General features: G+C 40.5%; 1 long non-coding RNA gene across 1 annotated transcript; it reads right to left on the bottom strand.

Annotated features, from left to right (window-relative positions):
- Positions 1-1631: 1631 nt before the first annotated feature.
- Positions 1632-18737, bottom strand: LOC144093238 (uncharacterized). The gene is made up of 3 exons (XR_013306245.1): positions 18664-18737; positions 18465-18571; positions 1632-1717 (listed from the first exon to the last, which is right to left on the bottom strand). It is a non-coding gene; the product is annotated as an uncharacterized LOC144093238 (long non-coding RNA).
- Between the last annotated feature and the right edge of the window lie 521 nt (positions 18738-19258).

Raw genomic sequence — 19258 nt, 5'->3', positions numbered from 1 at the left:
CATGACATTGCTTATTTTTGCATCACTCGAACCGGAGGTTGTTCAGGGTCCGAATAATTGTGAATCTTATACAAAAGAAAATTGTCAAATTCAACAATTTGAAGGGAAACTAAAATTTTAAACTAAAATTTATGAATACAGTTAATTGAATTAAATTTGATTCATACAGTATAGGTGCGATTAATTTTCTTAAGATTTTCCCTTTAAAGTAACACATTTGTACTATTAAAACCATGAATATGGAGGTGAAAATTGTTAATCTTATACAAAAGAAAAGTGTCAAATTCAACCATTTTTAGGGAATTTGAAGGGAAACTAAAATTTATGAATAAAGTTAATTGAATTAAATTTAATTCAACTTAAAACTATAAATTTGGAGGTTTATGTGATTCCTGCTGATAAAACTTTGATGAGAATGATTATTGTTAATATAGGCGACATAATTTTAAATTAAAAGATTTCCCCTTGCGATTTTTTCAATACAAAAAGTGTGCCGCAGCTCAAAAAAGGTTGAGAAACAGCGGAATAACAGAAGGCCTGGATGACCCACCTTGGATCGAACTTTTGACCCTAGAACGTTCAAGTTTGCATACAATTAGCCTAGATTGCATGTTTTTGGTAGGTGGGAGGAAACCGTAATACCCGGAGAAAACCCACGCAAGCCTGGGGAGACCATGCAAACTCCACAGGGTGAAGACCGACCGGGGATCGACCCTAGAACTGCGAACCTGGCACGCTATCCACTCGTTCAAAGGCCCGACATATAAATTAATGTACAGAACTGGTGCAGTGGATTAGGAGTGGGAAATGTTGGGTTCAGTTTTTCAAAGATCAACCCAGAACAACCGTTGAAGACCGGTTTGGAACGATGGCGATTGTTCCGGGAACAAAAATGCTCGCAAGGGTGTCAGGAGATGGAAGCGAGTGAGCGACTCCCAGTAATCTTCCAAGGGACACTCTTATTATCTGGCCCGGCGTCTCAGAGCAGTGAGTTTGATCCCCGGGGGGTGAGGGTGAGGTGCGCGCAGAGAGTTGCCATCTGACAAAGCAGATGAAAGACAAGCATGCACCCGAGCATTCAGGTAGATAGACAGCGAGGGCCAGGCAGGCAGGCAGACAGGTAGCCTTTGTACAGGCACCCCCTAAGTCCCAAGGCGGCTTCAGATATTGCCGCTTCACTGAACAGCATAATGACAGTCTCTTCTTTGCGTCAGTCGGCTGTTGGGAAAATCCACTCGGGGTTCTTCTTTCAAAAGGAACTTTATTTCCAAAGAACGCCGGCGCCCCGAGATGCTACTCGCTCGCCTGGCGGAGCTTTGCGGAGAGGAGAGAGGATTCTGTTGTGTTTTTGAGATGCCAAAGACGTTGGGGAGGTGCTAGAAAAAATGAGTTTCTCGCATATAAGCCGTATTTGTCGCTAAAAACATGAGGACGGAGTCGGGGGTACGGATTATAGGCGCACAAATTAGACGAAACTGCAAGGTCGGAACGCCATAACGCAAGACTCTGCGGCCGATACGGTCATTTGTTTAGAAGTAGAGAAGGAAAATAAGGACATTTATATTGACGTCTATGAATGAAATTCAAGAAAAGAACTGTATGTGGCATAAAACATGAAAAAACTCACTCACTTGCTTGTTTGACTTCTTGGTTGTACTGCTCATGTGACTTCCTCTTCAAATTTGTCCAAGTGCGATGATTTTTCTTAATATTTTCCCTTCAAAGTAAAACATTTGTACTATTAAAACCATGATTATGGAGGTGAAAATTGTGAATCTTATACAAAAGAAAAGTGTCAAATTCATGCAAGGCAATTTGAAGGGAAACTAAAATTTTAAACTAAAATTTATGAATAAAGTTAATTGAATTAAATTTGATTCATACAGTATCTCGGCAATATTAGGTGCGATTAATTTTCTTAAGATTTTCCCTTTAAAGTAACACATTTGTACTCTATTAAAACCATGATTATGGAGGTGAAAATTGTGAATCGGGGGCGTCTTATACGAGAGAAATTGTCAAATTCAACCATTTTAAGGCAATTTGAAGGGTACGGCTTATACGCAGATGCGGCTAATATGCGAGATAATACGTAAATCTCTTGGCAGGTACACGGTAATATTCTGCACTTTTATTTAAATGGCGTAAGTGTTAGCGAACTCAAGAGCAGCAGGAATCCATTTCGAATAAAATTCCTGTCGCATTTGTCCAGGCGACAAACAACAAACCGACAAATGGAGTTTATTTACTCATCCTGATCATTTAAGAGGAAATGAAATCATCTGACGTGATGACGCAGGCTGCGACGTGTGATGGTGTGTTTTATTTGCGCTGATTGGAAGCCAATTAAGGACGTAATGGATGGGCAGCCTATCATCCACAGCTAATTAGACGAGTGTTTACATTGCAACGATTGACGTTTTTAGATCACGCCATCCTCGGGGTTCGAAAAACAATCTCGTCTGCAAAAGTTTGCTTTGGCGCCTGCAAATGTGAATAATTGGCTCGGATTTAATCATCTTAACGATGCTAAAAACGGCACGGCATCGCGTTACGGCGCACCTACGTTTGGGTTTTTGTCGTTGCGTGTCGATATCGGAATTAAAAACGTTATATGCTTGAATACGGAAATCATGGACGGTACTTTTTGAGTCGGGCTGAATTTTGACGGCCTGGAATAATAATACACTGCGCAAAAGCTATTGTGTTTTATAATTCTATAGTCAGCCCGTGTTTTTGGTTCCAACTTTGAATACATTATTCACTTAATGTGCCACATCAGCAGATTGTGGCAGAAAGATAACTTTGGTCTCATACAGCCATTTAAACCCGCACCAATTCCCCTTTCAAAGCACCTCCAACCCCTCTCATTTGGGGGGAGGAGCCCAAAAAGACAAGAAAGCAATTATTTCTCTACCCCTGTTCTCATTTTCAGGTACTCCCTCTCGATCCCAGAGAAATGGAAAAAGCAAGACCCTGCAGACCACTTTAAGAAAGGCTTTTGGATGCCATTTTTTAACCCTCAAATCAGGTGGTAGATGTCACCCCGAAAACAAGTTAACGTTAGGCATCTAAACGGCAATGAGCCACGAAGAGCCAATCAGATTTGACCTTGAAACGGATCCTTTGATTCGTTAAAGGACGACATCTTCAACTTGAAACAGTCTCTTCGCTTTAATCGGGCTTTTTGGGGGGTTTAAAAAGTTTCGGGTTTTGGATTCTTATGATGCTTGCGAATGGGCATTCAGAAGAAACAGACTTAGAAAACAGGGGTGACGTGTCCCCTATTAACGTCCTTAACTACAGTGAAATTTTAAAAAAAGTATGCGGTCGCCTTATCCCCGATTCCAATCCTCTTCAAATCCGATTTTTAGGACTGACGGTTCAAATTGCAAATTATTCCGTATCGGATCTGGACCCGTGGCAATGAAGGGTTTTGACCTTAATTGTGTTGTTCGGTTTACCTCTTATGCAATTGTTTTGAATAGATAACCTTAATTGTTTTGACTCTAATGCAACTAAATGGGCAGGAGAGGATTCGGTTCTTGAGAATGATCTGAGACGAGGACGAGTCAGGATCGATTCTCTTCTTGCAAGAAAAGCTATGCGTTCCGATGTCTTCCTTATATTAAATTATATCTATTGGTGAACCTATCAGTAACGCAACCATCAAAAGCCATCTGAGCTGTTCGGACTGAAAAGCTTCTGGTCCATATCGGACATGAAACTAGTTAGTACGTGGTTTCAATCCGCTTTGTGAGTGTTCAGACTACAAAAAACAGTGATCCACTTTCAATCCGGATTGGCTGAAAATGGAATTTTAGCTGGAAAAAAGGCCTCATTCAAGGGGAACAAGTACTACAATAGGGAATAAAGTCAACACAAACTGTTCCAGAAAAGCCGTCACAACGCTTCCGGGTTTGATCCCAGAACGCCGCACCTGAGCCTACGGTGTAAATCTCGTCGATTTGAATCATGTCCCTCATGTCTTAAATGATGTTCAAACCCTCGCCAGGCTCCTTTTGCATGCCGTTTGTGGTTTTTACGCCTTTGTGTGTTCAGCGACTCTGACAAAAGAGAATGAAAAGAAGCGAGCGCTTGATGCCGTGGCAAAGAATTTCAATTCCGCAGGCGCCCTGCCACAAAACTGTGCAATACAAAGCATTTATCGGGTGTTATTAGGGGAATACAGATACAAGATAAGACGCATGTAACGTGATCGGCTTGTTGAATTTGCCGCTCCATTCCGCCGAGGCGAGGCGATGACTTCAATGAAAATAATATTGTCTTTTTTTAGCATCTGGCTCATCTCAACCTCATCACTGTCTGCCAACAGTCTCTGCCTCCTGCACCCCCCGGCCCCTCCCCCCCGTCCTCTCTTATTGATACACTCATTTCATGAAGATTTCACGCTTGACGAATCCCAAATGGCTCCGGGTCTCCGGACAAAGAGATCCATTTTTATATACTTCCAAGTTGCGGGTCTGGAAAATTGTCTGACCGTCTTCGAGACAATTATTGAGGACGACAGTGTCAGGCGGGTTCATTCGTCGACGTTAAAGACGGATCAAGCCCCCCTCTCGGACCGTTAACAAACAACAGCTGTCCTTCAATATTACATCGACCCATTTTCTATAAAAATTGTTAGCTGGCAGACTGGTTTTCTGTCTTTACATCCCGATAATCCGTTGACAATCTCGCAAGAGGACAATTTGAAAAATAAAGACTACAAATAACCAGTGGCGGTCCATGCATTTTCTCGTAGCGCCTTCAACCAATCAATCCAACTCTCAAAAACTATTTTATGGCTATAAAACCTCTACTGCAGCTACAGCTGCAACACATAAAAATAATCAATAAATCAATGCACAAAAATAGGGTAAAATCCACTTCCTAGCAGCATTTAATGATTAAATAAGAATACTGGAGCTTTTCAAACATTACAACCGGGCCAGGGGGGTGATTTTTTCCCGGGAAAAGACAGCGATGAACGTCAATGGTGTACCGGCAAACATTGCCCGAAAATGAGGTAAAATCCAGCCGAAAACAGCATTTATTGATTAAATACAAATACTAATTTTCCTTGGGAAAAGACAGCGATGGACGTCAATGGCGAAACGGCAAAAATTGCACTAAAATGGGGGAAGCTAACAGACAATTTGGAATTATTTAATAAGTATTCATGGACAAAATATAATTAACATCAGTCTGTGATTCAGATATTTCTTAGGCCAGCAGAGAAGGCCTTGAAGGCCCTGACGGCACACCACTGCAAATAACAAATAAACAAGGACTAACTACTGTATTTACAAAGACGGGCTTACCAAAGTTAGTGAGTCACGACTTACAACCCCAACTGCCTAATATAAAAAATCCTATATCATAGTTGGAAAGTAGAATTTTCCGATTTTGTCAGTCTTTTCCCAATGGCAGTTATGATGAATAAAGTTATCCAATCCAATCTAATCCAAAAAAAAACGCCAATTATAGTCTGAAAAATATGGATGGTCAATATAATTATATGAAAATCCTGAAACCTTCTAATCGCAAGTGTCATTGTTGATTTTTTTGGCCTTAAAATTTGCTGCTACATTTGGACTTTATTAAAGCTTTGTAAATCTCAGCAGCACTCCAGAAGATATCATATTTCTTCCCATCAGGTAATGGGACGCTCGTTATTTCAGTATGGAACACCAAAGGCATCAGCACTATTTTTATTTTTTATTTTTTTTACTCATGAAAGAGATGACCGCCTGCGCCGAGGCGATGGTCAGTGGTTGAAAACATATCTCGTTACGCTGAGAAACGTCGATAGCTGGAGAAGATGAGCTTTCTAATTGATTTTGCGGCACCGGTGGGAGGGCATAGTGGGGCTTTTGGGGGGGGGGGGGGGGGGGGGGGGGAATCGGCCCAAAAGTCAGGCAATTGCGAATGTTTAGTCGGAATCGATTGGTTTTATGTAGAAAGGTGGGAAAAGTGGTATCATGTTAAAAATGGCCCAGTCAGAGATGCCGATAACCTTGAAAGAAGGGAGGAAGGGCGATGGTAACCATGGGAACGGCGAGGCTTCAAATGGGATAGCGTTAAAAAAAAACGATGTTCAATCATAAAAATCTAAATTTCTTTCTTAGCCCAAGAAAAAAAAATGGTAAACTGTTCAATCTGAAAAGTCTTTAACTGAAGGCTGCACCATTTTGAAATAAGCAGTTGCAGCTCATTTTAATTTACTTTAAATAATTCATAAAAAAAATACTGCATGGAGGTTGTCAATATGCCCCCAATTATGAATAGTATTGAATTTGTTCAGACACCCACAAATACTTGTCATACCTGCCAATATATACATTTTCTCATATTTTATACATTTTTTATCATTTAAATTGTGTACGCCGTATGGCAACTTTTGGACGGGATTTTTTTAAGTACGTTTTTTTTTGTAAAACCGATCTTGTTTTACCCATTTGGGCTCTAATCCGGATCGTCTCAGTCACTGTTAGGAGTCGAAAATGTCATTGTCGACTGCTAATGTTGTCATGCTAAAAGCATGATATGCACATGCATACATCCATCTTTGCACTATATAAATATAGCGCGTCAGCAAGCAAGTACCCCTACCCACACAGTCAAGCTGTCAGCGTCATACAGCGACATCTATGGAATCTTGAATTTAGTGCACCAACTGATTGGGCACCCCATCCACTTTGGAGAAAAAAAAATGACTTTTAAGTGCGCCCTACGTGAGTAAATATGTGCCGCGTTGCATTTTATCGCTTAATAAGGGGAATTGCAATCATTAATAAGGGAAGCAATTGGCCGAGGTTGCCAGGTATGACTTCTTTACACAGTAATGACTACATTCAAAATGAATTAATCCAGATTTTGATGCATTATCGAGACTCAAAAACCACCGAGGCTTTAGGAGGGTCCAAAAAAAAAGATGAAAGTAAAACATTATGGGATGAAAGAAGTGAGGTGAGCCAAACATTTACACTCACTTGAGGGGGCGGGGCTGTCTTTAATGGCTGTGTCACAGCCTATTAACTGCATTCATCTTTGCCTCCGCCCTGTAGCCGCATTAAACAAAGACAGATGAGTGGAGCTCAAAGTATTTCCACACGCCGGACAAGGTGGAGGACACGCACGTCTATTCGGCAAACTCAGCGCAAAAAGAATAATCTGGCAGACGCTAATATAGTGTGGCAAACACGCGAGGCAAAAACATTGGTCTTAGCTGTCCGCTTTGCGAAAAACGAAGTGACAAGCGGCAGCGTCACGCGAAGAAATGAAAGAAAGCCAGGTCCTCTTAAGTCATGTCAGCAACAGTATAGATAAGAAATGTACACACGGTGCTAGTTTCCAAACTTGCGTGACTTTTTCAAGACACTTTGCCCATTAGGTGGTCTCGCAGAAATGACGCCCCTAGTGTTCAAGGAGCAAAGCGTCAACAAATAAAAAGAGGATATCATACTATCATACCTGTCAACTTCGGCTAATTGCTCCCCTTATTAATGATTGCAATTCCCCTTATTAAACGATTTTAAAAAACGTACAAATGCAACACGGCACATTTACTCACATAGGGCGCACTTAAATGTCTAATTTTTTTTCTCGGAAGTGGACGAGGTGCCCAATCAGTCGGTGCACTAAATTCAAGATGACGCTGACAGCTTGACTGTGTGGGTAGGGGTATTTGCTTGTTGACGCGCTATATTTGTATAGTGATAGGGGAATGCATCAAAAATATTTTCGTCTGCTACCAGTGACCGATACGATCCGGATTAAATCCAAAATTGGGAAGACAAGATTGGTTTTACAAAAAAAGTATTTAAAAAAAAATACGTGGAGGCATTTGTAAGTAGACTATATATGATATTTTACGATATATGTATTTTTTTGCAAAATACCTCTATAAATATCCCCTTTTCTCTCTTTCGTTGTCATTGACAATCATACACATGAATCCATTTTAACTGTAAAGGCTGGCAAATTTTCACTAACCCTTTTTCCAAACATCGACAAATAAAGTTTTGTCTTTTTTTTACCAGGAAAAACTCATCTTGAAAGTGTCGGTCATTTAGTGAAGTTATCCCGCCTACGCTGCAGTTTCAAAGTCCAGCCGAAATGAAGACAAATAAGGGAAGACAACTTGATCTATTGCTCTGCTATCGTAAAGAACTGGCATGATAATGTGATTTTTTGGGGGGGAATTTAAAAGACGGTTTGACAGGTAGCCACGACAAAAAACAGGGGGATAAGAATGAATCCCGAAAGCGTTGGGTTTATCAGGTGGTGTGCTGCCACGCCGGCGTGGGTAACTGGGACACTTTGGACAGAGGTTTTCTTGGATTATGACGATACTTGATATAAAAAATAAGCCATATTTAAGGTTGATTATTTGCACTGTCTTCACCAACTGTGCCAATTCCTGTCTGGCAAAAAAAATGGGAGGATGGTGCTTTTGGGGATGCTAGCGTTTAAAAAAACAAAATTCTGTCAACAATAACCCTAGTTTTTAAAGGGAAATAGTATTTTTACTCCAGTCAAAGTCAGCTGGGACAGGCTCCAGCACCCCGCGATCGCGGCAAGGATAAGCGATGTTAAAAGTGAATGAATTCGGAGAATTTTTGCAAACATGCAGAAAAAAAGTGTGCAAGAAAATTAGATCGTAAGTAATAAGAACAAGACAATATGCCAACAGTTGACGAAAACATTTATAATTGATGGATGTCACATTTTTAAGATTAACATTGCCCTGACCACAAATACGCAAAAATCTCTTGCCCAATCCAAGAGCGACACCACTCCCAAATGAAGCCCCGCCCCTTCAAAAAGACAATTCTACCAAAAACAAGACAATACATCAACAGTTAACGGAAACACATAATATGACATTTATAATTGATTGATGTGACATTTTAAGATAGACATTGCCCACAAATACGCAAAAACTCTTTCGCCCAATCCAAGCGCGACACCACTCCCAAACGAAGCCCCGCCCCCTTCAAAAAGACAATTCCACCAAACATGGCCATGCTTACGCTCATCAACCTGTTCCAATTTTAACCATATTCTGCTTTATCTCTTTTTGCGCTGTTTGCGTTATTATTTTTCAACTGTTCTCGACTCGGAACAAATTGTCAACATTTAGCAAACATCATAAAAACTTTTCATTACGCCTATAAATTAGCATTCTCGCCAAAAAATGAACACTTGATCTTTATCTAAAAGGAGAGTATGTTAGCAAAAAACTTTCCCTTTAAAAAAAATACATTAAATACCAAACTGTGCAATCATTTTAATGCCTTTCCGCAGCAGGTCGGGACTTATTTTTTACCCTAACTTGAAAAAAACCCAGCAGGCCGCGACGTTAAATTGACAAGCTGCCACTCTGTAACTAGCAGTTGGACTGCATTTGGATCAAAAATGTCCGCCTTTCCGTCTGGCCTGATTTGATTTGAAAGAAACTTTCCCTGAAAGGGCGAACTATAGAAACGTCTCGCCGCCGCCGGAGCGTCTGAAAATAGCTCGCCGCTACGCCGTTGCATTTTAACATCCTCACGCAGAGAGCCATCGCCAGTCCACTAAAGCGCCGCCAATGTGCCGTGACATTCGCGTTTAAGTCCTTTACCTTCCCATAAAGTCGTGTCAGACATTCAAGGTGAAAAGCGGCGATAATCGGAACGAGAGTGCGCAGAGGAATGCATCTAAGCCATTTTTTTTTCTTTTTATGTGCTTAGAAAAGCATTTGTTGCAGCGAGAAGGACCGGCAGATATATTTCTCCCCGGGATGGCGTTCGGGCGAAACGTCTTATAAATATTCACAGCCACGGATTTATGTTGGGGTTGTCGGCGGTTATTCAAAACGGGGTTTTGCAAAAGGTCGATGCGGGTCACGTGACCCCGCGGCCTTTGTCGTTTTGGAGCTCGGTGGGATTGAAATGTTTCCCGCGAGCTGCCCTCAACTTCTCGACTTCTTTGACACGCTGCTTTCAGGGTGAATGGGAAAGGAAAGCTTCCAAAGTCAGGCTTTTCAACGTGGCAGCTTTTAAAGTCGGTTATTCAGGTGAAGCGGAAATTGTGGGGAATGCAAATATGGTCCTGCAAAATGCTCTTAAGAAAGCAGGCAAAAGTTGAAAAGGTGGAGCCTAAAAGTATGTTTTAAAAAAAAAAAGTTTAGCTCGCAATAAAGTGTGTGAAGAACATGGCCAATCACAACTCGACAGGAAAATGACTTCCTTACTCAAAATGCATGGATTGATTTTTCTTGCATTTATCTCATTAAATATCCAATTTAAAGAGGGTTTCATACAAATGAAAGCTTTGTTTTTTGATAGTTTAATAGCTTTTTCGATTAAATTGCATTTCAAAGACAGGAATATCAATTTAAAAACTCCACGATTGTTCCACATCTGTTTTAAAATGAACATTGTTAAGACCTACCGTATGTATTCATGTGCATCTATGTGTATGTATATGTATCTATGCGTATATGTATATATATATATATATATATATATATATATATATATATATATATATATATATATATATATATATTTTTTTTTTCAGCAACACGCTTATTTATTTATATATGTATATATATATACATACATTTAGTTATTAACATATGTATCATCTATTTATTTATGTCTAAAATGTATTTTGCTGTGTCTGTATTCTCACCCTCTTGCTACTGTGACAATGTTATCCATTCCAATTTATATAACTATGTTTACCTTGCTTACATACATCAAACCAGGCCAAATCCAGACCGCATTATTTCATAACTAATATATATTTTTTAAGTTTTCCATTTTCTCATTAAAACAAGACCGTACAAAACTTCCGCCTAATTTTAACACGGCGTCCAAATTTCCCTAACGAAACAAAAACGAATGCCATCTAAACAAGCGGCCAATCCCATTTCTCGATTTTTTTAAAACCTCCCCCAGACAAGGAAGGGCAAAGCGTCCCCACGAACGTAAAACCCGCCAATTAAAACCCACTCATTTCCTGCCGGATCTCCCTTACTAATTCCCGTCCGGCGCTAGCCTTGCTATATTAGCGCCTAATTCAAAGCGACCGTACGCATGTCATGAATCCATAAGCGTCCCCGGTTGAAGACGTCGGCGAGACAAGGTGACCCAGACGGGGGTGCCGCGCTCATTATCGTCGACCGGCGGCGTCGGGGTTAAAACCGTAAATTGCTCGGACCGCCAAGCGAAGGCGTGGCTTGGTCTCCGTCCTCCCTTTTGTTTCCCTTTGACGCCATTTTACGTCGCGCCGGCTCTCCTTTGTCCTCTTTGTCATTGGCCCGTTTTTTTCCGGTCATGTAACCGCTACCTCAGCACGTTGATAATGGGATTTATTTAAATCAGGGCCGTCTCTCAATGGTGGGCTCTTCTTGACTTTCTTTCAAGGAAATATTCGGTGAAAGGAACCATCGCACGCGAGGGTGCAAATCAGGAATCTTTGTGATGTAGAGTGCCCAAGCAAAGTCCAAATTGAGTTTGAGGTTGATTTATTTATGAAGGAGATCCGGCATAATGCAAGCGGCGTTTTAATCAGTAGGTGTTACATTCATGGAGATGCTTTTGTTTGTCTTGTGGAGGTTTAAAAAAATAAATCAAGAAATGGGATTCATTCTCGTCTCGTTAGGGAAGTTTGGACGCCTCCGAAACAGGTGTTAAAATTCTTTTAAAAGTTTTTTTACAGTCTATTTTTAATGAGAAAAATGGAAAACTTGGACAGAAAAAAAGGTTTATTTATGAAATAATGTGTTCTGGATTTGGCCTTTTTTTTTGTACTTTAACACAATAAATAAATACAATGTTTACTTTAAATCTGAAGTTGCAGAATAAATGATTAAATTGCTATTATTTTTTCCTCAATTTGGAATGCAATTTAATTGAAATAACTATTAAGATATAAAAACAAGCTTTAATTTAGATGAAAACCTCTTTTTAAATTGGATATTTAATGAGATAAATGGCAGAAAAATCAATCCATGCATTTTGAGGAAGCTAGAAAGAATATTTATTTAAAAATATATTTATGTATTTATTCATTTACTTATTTATTACCTATTTATTTATGTCTAAACTGTCTTTTACTGTGTCTGTATTCTCACCCTCTTGCTACTGTGACAATGAAATTTCCCTAATACGGGATGAATAAAGTTATTTTATCTAATCTAATCTAAGTATGAAGAGAGAAGGTGCGTTGGCTAATTTAGCACTCCTTTTGAAGGGAACTACACAGTCACCTCTAGAGCCAGGCGTTGGAATTTTTTGTACAAAATCTTGCAAAGGAGGAGGAGCTTTAGGATGGAAATTGCGCCAATCCATACAAAAAGAAAGTGCACGCAATGGACAAATTGAAGACTTGCCATCACAAAGAAAAGAATGAATGGACGCCCAGATGTTAAGAGCAAATGGAATAATAAATTACGATGTCAAGAAGAAAATCCTCCCGCTAGCGCCACGCAATTTCCTCCATTTCCCAAACCTCACAGCGTGACGCCGTGCTTTTGCGTTCGTCTTTGGGTTGCCAGTTTGGGCGGGTGTGGGAAAATCAGCCCCGGAAGACAAATAGCGTAAAAATAACACGATTCGTTGCACGCTAATTAGAGATGAGAAGAAAGGGAAGGAGTGGCTTTTTGACTCGTTTCGCCGAAAGACGCAAACACGAATACAATCGAAATGCCATCTGTGTCGGAATACGATGATGATTTTAATTTTATTAGCTTTTTTTTAATGGCGGGCGCCACCGGAATGAAACGGCAAGTTTGGACGGAGGAGAATTGAATCAAAGAGCGTCCAAAGTGGATTATTGGGAACGGAATGGTCGTGATTATATATGACAAAGTGGCGGACTGAAAACTATCGGCTTTATCTTCTTATCCTCCTTGGACTCGGAGGCTCGGGCTATCGGAGCACACATCAGTAATTACCGGTGGTTGTCAACAATTTATAACCGGGGTCTTGAGGGAGCAAGCGTAGGCACAAAAAAAATGGTTGGCCAGCTTCAAAAAGTGTCAAGAAGATCAGAGCGCATTACCTTCTCTGTCCTTGGCGATAAGAGCGAGGGAAGGAACGAAGGAAGTATTCGGGTTGCATTTGTTTGGAGAAAGCTTTGGTGAGTCAGCAAAGCGATCCAGAAACGTTCGTTCACTAGCTTGCAATTTTTCCGGAATCACCAAAAAACGGTGACCGCGATTGTGGTCGTCCATGGATAGCGGAACTTTTGAGACGCGTAAGCTAGCGACAATCGTCATTTTTCTACCATGCGATAGGAGACGTAAAAGTGCAGAGATGATTGCAATATTCAAACTGTTCACGCCAGTAACTTTAATGGATTTCGATTTTGGCACTATCAAGCAAAGGGATCTATGTAAGTTTGTTGCAGTGGCCGAAAGTGGCCACACGTGCAGGCAAAGACAAAAAAATAAGGTCTCCGAGGGTTAGATCGTTCAAAATAAATGGCCAATCGCATACCTGTCAACCTGTGCCGATAACTGCCCTTATAAATGATTATGATTCCCCTTACAAACCCCCAAAAAACCTTACAAACACCGTACGACACGTCGTACGGTGTTTGTAAGTTTTTGGGGGGGTTTGTAAGGGGAATTTGTCTCGTATCTCAAGATAAATATTTGCTCAAATTTCACTCGTATTTCAAATTGCTCGTATGTCGAGGTACCACTGTATAGCCTTAAAAAAACACAACAAGACGTCGGTGTCGCAAATTAAGTGCGACTTATAGTCTGGAAAATACAGTAATCCAATTTCCTAGAACAACTGTAAATGAAGCGTGGCGCAAGGCAAATTAATTTGTAAATCACAATTCAGCCCAAAGTGCTTTACAATGAACCTCCACAATAAAACAATATCCGAGCCCCGAACAAACTGGCGACAGCTCATCAAAATCAAAACGCGCCCATCAATCATCCAACGGCGGAGGTCACTCGGCTTCCCGTTTTACACCTCCCGCGGACGGCCACACGCGGGGCCGAAGCGTTAAAACGGGATTTATGGAAAGTGACAAGAGCATCGGTGTTTTTAATAATTAACTAGGAAGGAGTTCACGGGAGCGGTCTCTCGATCCCCCCCGCAAAACGTAATGAGATTATTTGCGGCCGCAAAAAAAGCTCTTAAACTTTGATTCATTGGACAAGCGGGACTGAAAAAGCGGCGGCGGATAAAAAGGAGATAAGGAGCCTGTTTGCAATGATCTTTTGACATTGACCCGCTTCGCTAAAACAAACACAAACTAGTCAAAGTTAGCTCACTTTTCCTCAATTGGGCACGTCGGACTTTGCTCGGGCACAAAATGGCATCCTTTTCTTTTTGAAATAAACCCCAAAAAGTGTCTAATGTAGTTTAAATCCCGGTTTGTGGTTGGTCAGGAAGACATAGTCACTTAACGACTCAATTTCAATAATGTGGTGGTCGGTGTTTTAGTTGTTTTTTTGTAAGAAAAGCAATCATTGTCTTCATAAAAATGGTTCATTCAGAAGAATTGTTAGTAATGCCATATTAAAGTTATAAAAAACTAAATAAATTACATTTACAGAGTGAATTTACATAATTTGTCATGTTTGTTCTGAAAAATCGGTGCCCCGAAAATGCAACTTAAACTCCAGTGTGACTTAAATATAGTTTTTTTCCACTAAAAACTAAATAAATTACATTTACATAGTTAATTTACATAATTTGTCTCTCGTTTCCTATTTTACTGTTATTTTATTCTACATTATTTGTTCTTTGTTTCTGAGGAATAAAAGAAAAAATGTCGCCCGAAAATGCAACTTAAAGTCCAGTGCAACTTAAATATAGTTTTTTCCCCTAAAAACAAAAAAAAATTTTTACATAGTTTGTCTCTTGTTTCCTATTTTACTGTTACTTTATTGTACACGTTTGTTCTTTGTTTCTGAAAAATAAAATAAAAAACGGCGCCCCAAAAATGCAACTTAAACTCCATTGCGACTTAAATATACTTTTCCCCCTAAAAACTAAATAAATTACATCTACATAGGGAATTTTCATACATTTATCGTGCATTCTTTGTCTTACACTCAGGTGCGACTTATAGTCCAAAAAACACGGTACGTATCGGAAAATTCCTCCAACGCAATCACGATTAACATATTTTTTTCCATCCGACCGAACCGCGAATTGCTAGATTGAGCACTTTGCCTCGACGTTAAGTAGCATTTTCGGTATTTTTGACGAAAATATCTTACCCAAGACTGCTCTCACCCCCTAAAAAATGATATCTTAACCAAAAAAAATCAGTTAAAAATGACCTGGTTCTCTTCCTCATTCACTTCCTCCGTCATTGTCAAAAAGCCAAGCGTCAAATTCAATCCCCACTCAGGCCACGCCCACCACGAGAGCGTATTAAAAAAAAAGCCACGGGTAAATTCATCTCTGTCTGCCTTAGATCGCGCCGCCATCTTTCTTGTTTCTAAAGCGGCCCGCCGCGTGGCCAAACCAAATTAAAAGTCATATCTACGTGCTCCAGGCTCCCCACTATTACTTTTCCAATCAGGAGGAGAATAACTTAGCATAAACAGTGGGCTCGCGTTAGCACCACGGGAGGCTGCGGCAAGGACGACAACAAATATTGCATATTCATAATCTGCTTTGGCCCGAAATCACGTGGGTGGTGCTGAAGCGCCGGCTTCCTCTCTGGAAGCCCGATAAGGCCTTTAAAAAGAACTTTTTCTCCCTATTTTAAGCCCCGCCATCCCATACTGTCCAGCGGACTTAACTCTTCAAACAATGCGCCATTGTTGAGGCAATCCAACTGTTTTTTTTTTTTTTTTGCACAATATCGGCCTGGCAATTTTCTGCCGGGAAAGAAAAATAATGTCTAGGTGATTTTATTGGAGGAAATGTATCATTTGAATGTTTGGCTTTGTGGCGACACGCAGGGAGGGAGGAATTTTATCACTACTCGTTAAAAAAAAAGGATCTCGTCAAAGAGGATTGACAAAATAATTACCGAGACTGGCAGGTCGAGTCAAATTGGGCGATAAAAATATTTGTTGTACCTCGAGATACGAGCTTAATGCGTTCCGAGACTGAGCTCGTTTGTCGTTTTATTCGTAACTCAAATGAACGTTTCCCATAGAAATGAACAAAAAACAAATTAATTCGTTCCAACAACAACAGGATATTGGATTGGGCGGTGGGAGCATTTTTGCATGGCAACACGCTAGTAACATAACATAAACAACTTGAAATGAACTTGGATTAGGATGCAGACACACTCAAAAATACGTTTCATTTAACCTTACACTAAACTTCATTCTAATTTAGTTTGAAATTTTAATACCTTTCTTCTCCCAGGTTGGCTCAAATGCCCCCCCCCCCCCCCCCCCCCCCCCTCCACCCTGACTTTCAGATGCAACCTATCGAGGGTCGTTTGCTTTTGTCTTCCCTTCAAAATATTCCCAAAATGATGCACACAAATGTCCTCACAATAGGAAAACACATGACCCAATATACCCGGGTATATTAAATGATTTTTGCTTTTTTGAGCCTCCCGTTTGTGCACCATTTAATATACCCCTCCCGTTTACTATATTAAACGGCAACTCAGCTTTTTTGGCAAGATTTGTATGATGTTCATGGGTGCTTAATTATAGATACTTAAGTTCATTAATTCCAAGTCAGACTTTTTTTCAGCAGTAAGTAGTAGTTACTAGTCGGACAAAGACTCCAAATCGCTGTCAGCAACAGACTTTCTTAAGAGAAAAGCCAGGTTGTGAAGGAGTGAGTGGATGATTTTTATTTTTTCTTACAAGGTAAGATAAATACGGTACCATATTTTGCTGTTTAATATACCCCCACATTTAATATACCCGGGTATATTAAAGGGCAGGGGTATATTAAATGGCGCACAAACGGGAAGGTACGATCCACTACGCACTCTTTATGCCGTGACGGGGTGCATCAACGTTTTGCAGACTAAAACTACTTACTGCTCAGGTTAAAACTACTTACTTCTAAATAAAGTCTGACTTGGAATTTTAATGAACTTAAGCATCTATAATGATGACCCCATGAACACCATACAAATCTTGCCAAAAAAGTTGAGTAATATACCGGGTATATTAAACGACAGGGGTATATTAAATGGCGCACAAACGGGAGGCTCAAAAAAGCACAAATAATTTCATATATTAAACGGCAAAATGCGGTAGTATATACTCCTCTCGTATTAGCGATCGCTCCGCCATTTGCACTGACTTACGGTATAAAAACGCTGAAAAGAAATTGCATTTTTGCTTGAAAAGAAAAGAAGTCCAAGTATCCGACCGAGTCAACAATACGAAAAAACCCAAATCCATTCTTATAGACCAGGGGTAGGGAACCTATGGCTCGGGAGCCATTTGTGGCTCTTTCCATGGGTACATATGGCTCTCCACTAACCTGTGAGGTAAAATATGGAAACCATTGGTGAGAGAGCTGAGTCCCGAACGCACTAACAAGAGCGTCACTGCGGCGTTGACACTACCTGTATCCCTATTTTAATCATAATTTTGTTTTTATTACTCTTCTGCATGCATGATATCATTGATACTGATTTTGTAAGCCACCACATAACAATGTTGTCAAAAGAAATCAGAGACTTTTTGTACGTTAAAAGTGATGAAATGACAAAAAAAAATAAAAATGACACTTTCATATATTTTTACTTTTCAATTCCGAGAATGGCTCTCAAAAAATAACATTAGAAAATATGAATTGTTTATGGCTCTCTCTGTCAAAAAGGTTCCCGACCCCTGTTATAGACTCTGATTGGATTTCACCTGCTTCCATTAGCCCCCTTCACCAGTTTACTAACGGCAAAGGAAGCTAACGGATTGGTTGACTGACGCCGTTTCCGAGGCTATCCAAAGCGAGAAGCCAAGCGGTCGCCATCGTCTGATTGGACAGCCTTTTCACGCCTTGGAGCCTCGGCACTCATCCCCCTTTTTAAGCTCTTTTCCCTGGTTCCTTCATCCCTTTTCTTGTTGCTGTCAGGACGCATTAGGGCGTTGTTAACAAGCGACTTAAATTAGGATCCCCGCGGTCCCATCCAGGTGTGGGTAATGAGCTGAGGAGGCGCAATTGGGCTCCTACTCCTCCTCCTCCTCCTCCTCCATTTCCCGCTCGCTCGCTAAACAAGAAAAAGTGCAACATGCCGCCTTGGTCTACTATTTGCAAAAGGCTAGCCACGCATTGGGGAGGGAAAAGGAAATTAGCCAGGCACGCTTACTGGCGGTTTTCGTACGCGACGTTGCGGATTAATGGAGAGCGGCCACGAACGAGCTTGGCGGACGAGCCTAATGATATGGAAATTGAAGCTGTAAACTGGCGAGATGCGGCCTCTCCAAAAGCGGAGGTTTGATGCGAAGACCGCCCCTCCCAAGCCCCCCTGCGGCTGATCCGCTATCATCCCGGTGGCCTTACCGCTAAATAGGTGGTCTCCCTCCACTGGAGGTGGAAATGAAGCTGGCCTGCCGTCCATTCCGGGGCGATCGGGGATCCGGGATGCAATCCGTCCATCATTGGGAGATCTGGGAAAAAGATTTTTGGGGGGTGACGTGAGGGCGCCGAATGCTTCACGGTGGTGTTGTTCGTATGTTATTGGTTCTTTGGGCAATTATACCACGTTTTGTCTTCAATCCAAGGGTTGGTCTTTGATTTCAAAAATTTAGAAAATGGTCCCATTTGCCTGAAATGATAAAAAACAAACAAGCTGTCAGCTGTCAGGCTCTTTAACAAAACAAATGGCTGAGTGTTAAGACCTACCATATGCATCCATATACATCTATGTGTCTGTATTTATATATATGTATATGTATATATATGTGTGTATATATGTATATATATATGTGTATATATGTATATATAGGTATATATAGGTATATATAGGTATATATATAGGTATATATCATACTATAGTATCTTTAAATCATACTATTATGAATAAAAAACAAGTTTGCAAACAAATACATTGATAAAATTAAAGTGATTAAAAAACAGAAATACACCTGGGTAAGACTATGAAGGTTCAACAATTTGTAAATAAAGTCCAACAGTTTGAATACAGTTTTTTAGCAAAACATTTCAATCAGGTATTCAAGAAAGTAGTAGACAAAAGACACAATTGAAGATAAAAATAAAAACCTGGTATGTGTATGATTCCATCAACTGCCCAACGTCACACCCGGGCTCCTCCGGCCTTTCCTTCCTTTGCGTGG

Source organism: Stigmatopora argus, chromosome 18 (genome assembly GCF_051989625.1).
Source record: "Stigmatopora argus isolate UIUO_Sarg chromosome 18, RoL_Sarg_1.0, whole genome shotgun sequence".
Taxonomy (NCBI): domain Eukaryota; kingdom Metazoa; phylum Chordata; class Actinopteri; order Syngnathiformes; family Syngnathidae; genus Stigmatopora; species Stigmatopora argus.
This window is presented reverse-complemented; position numbering and strand designations above follow the sequence as displayed.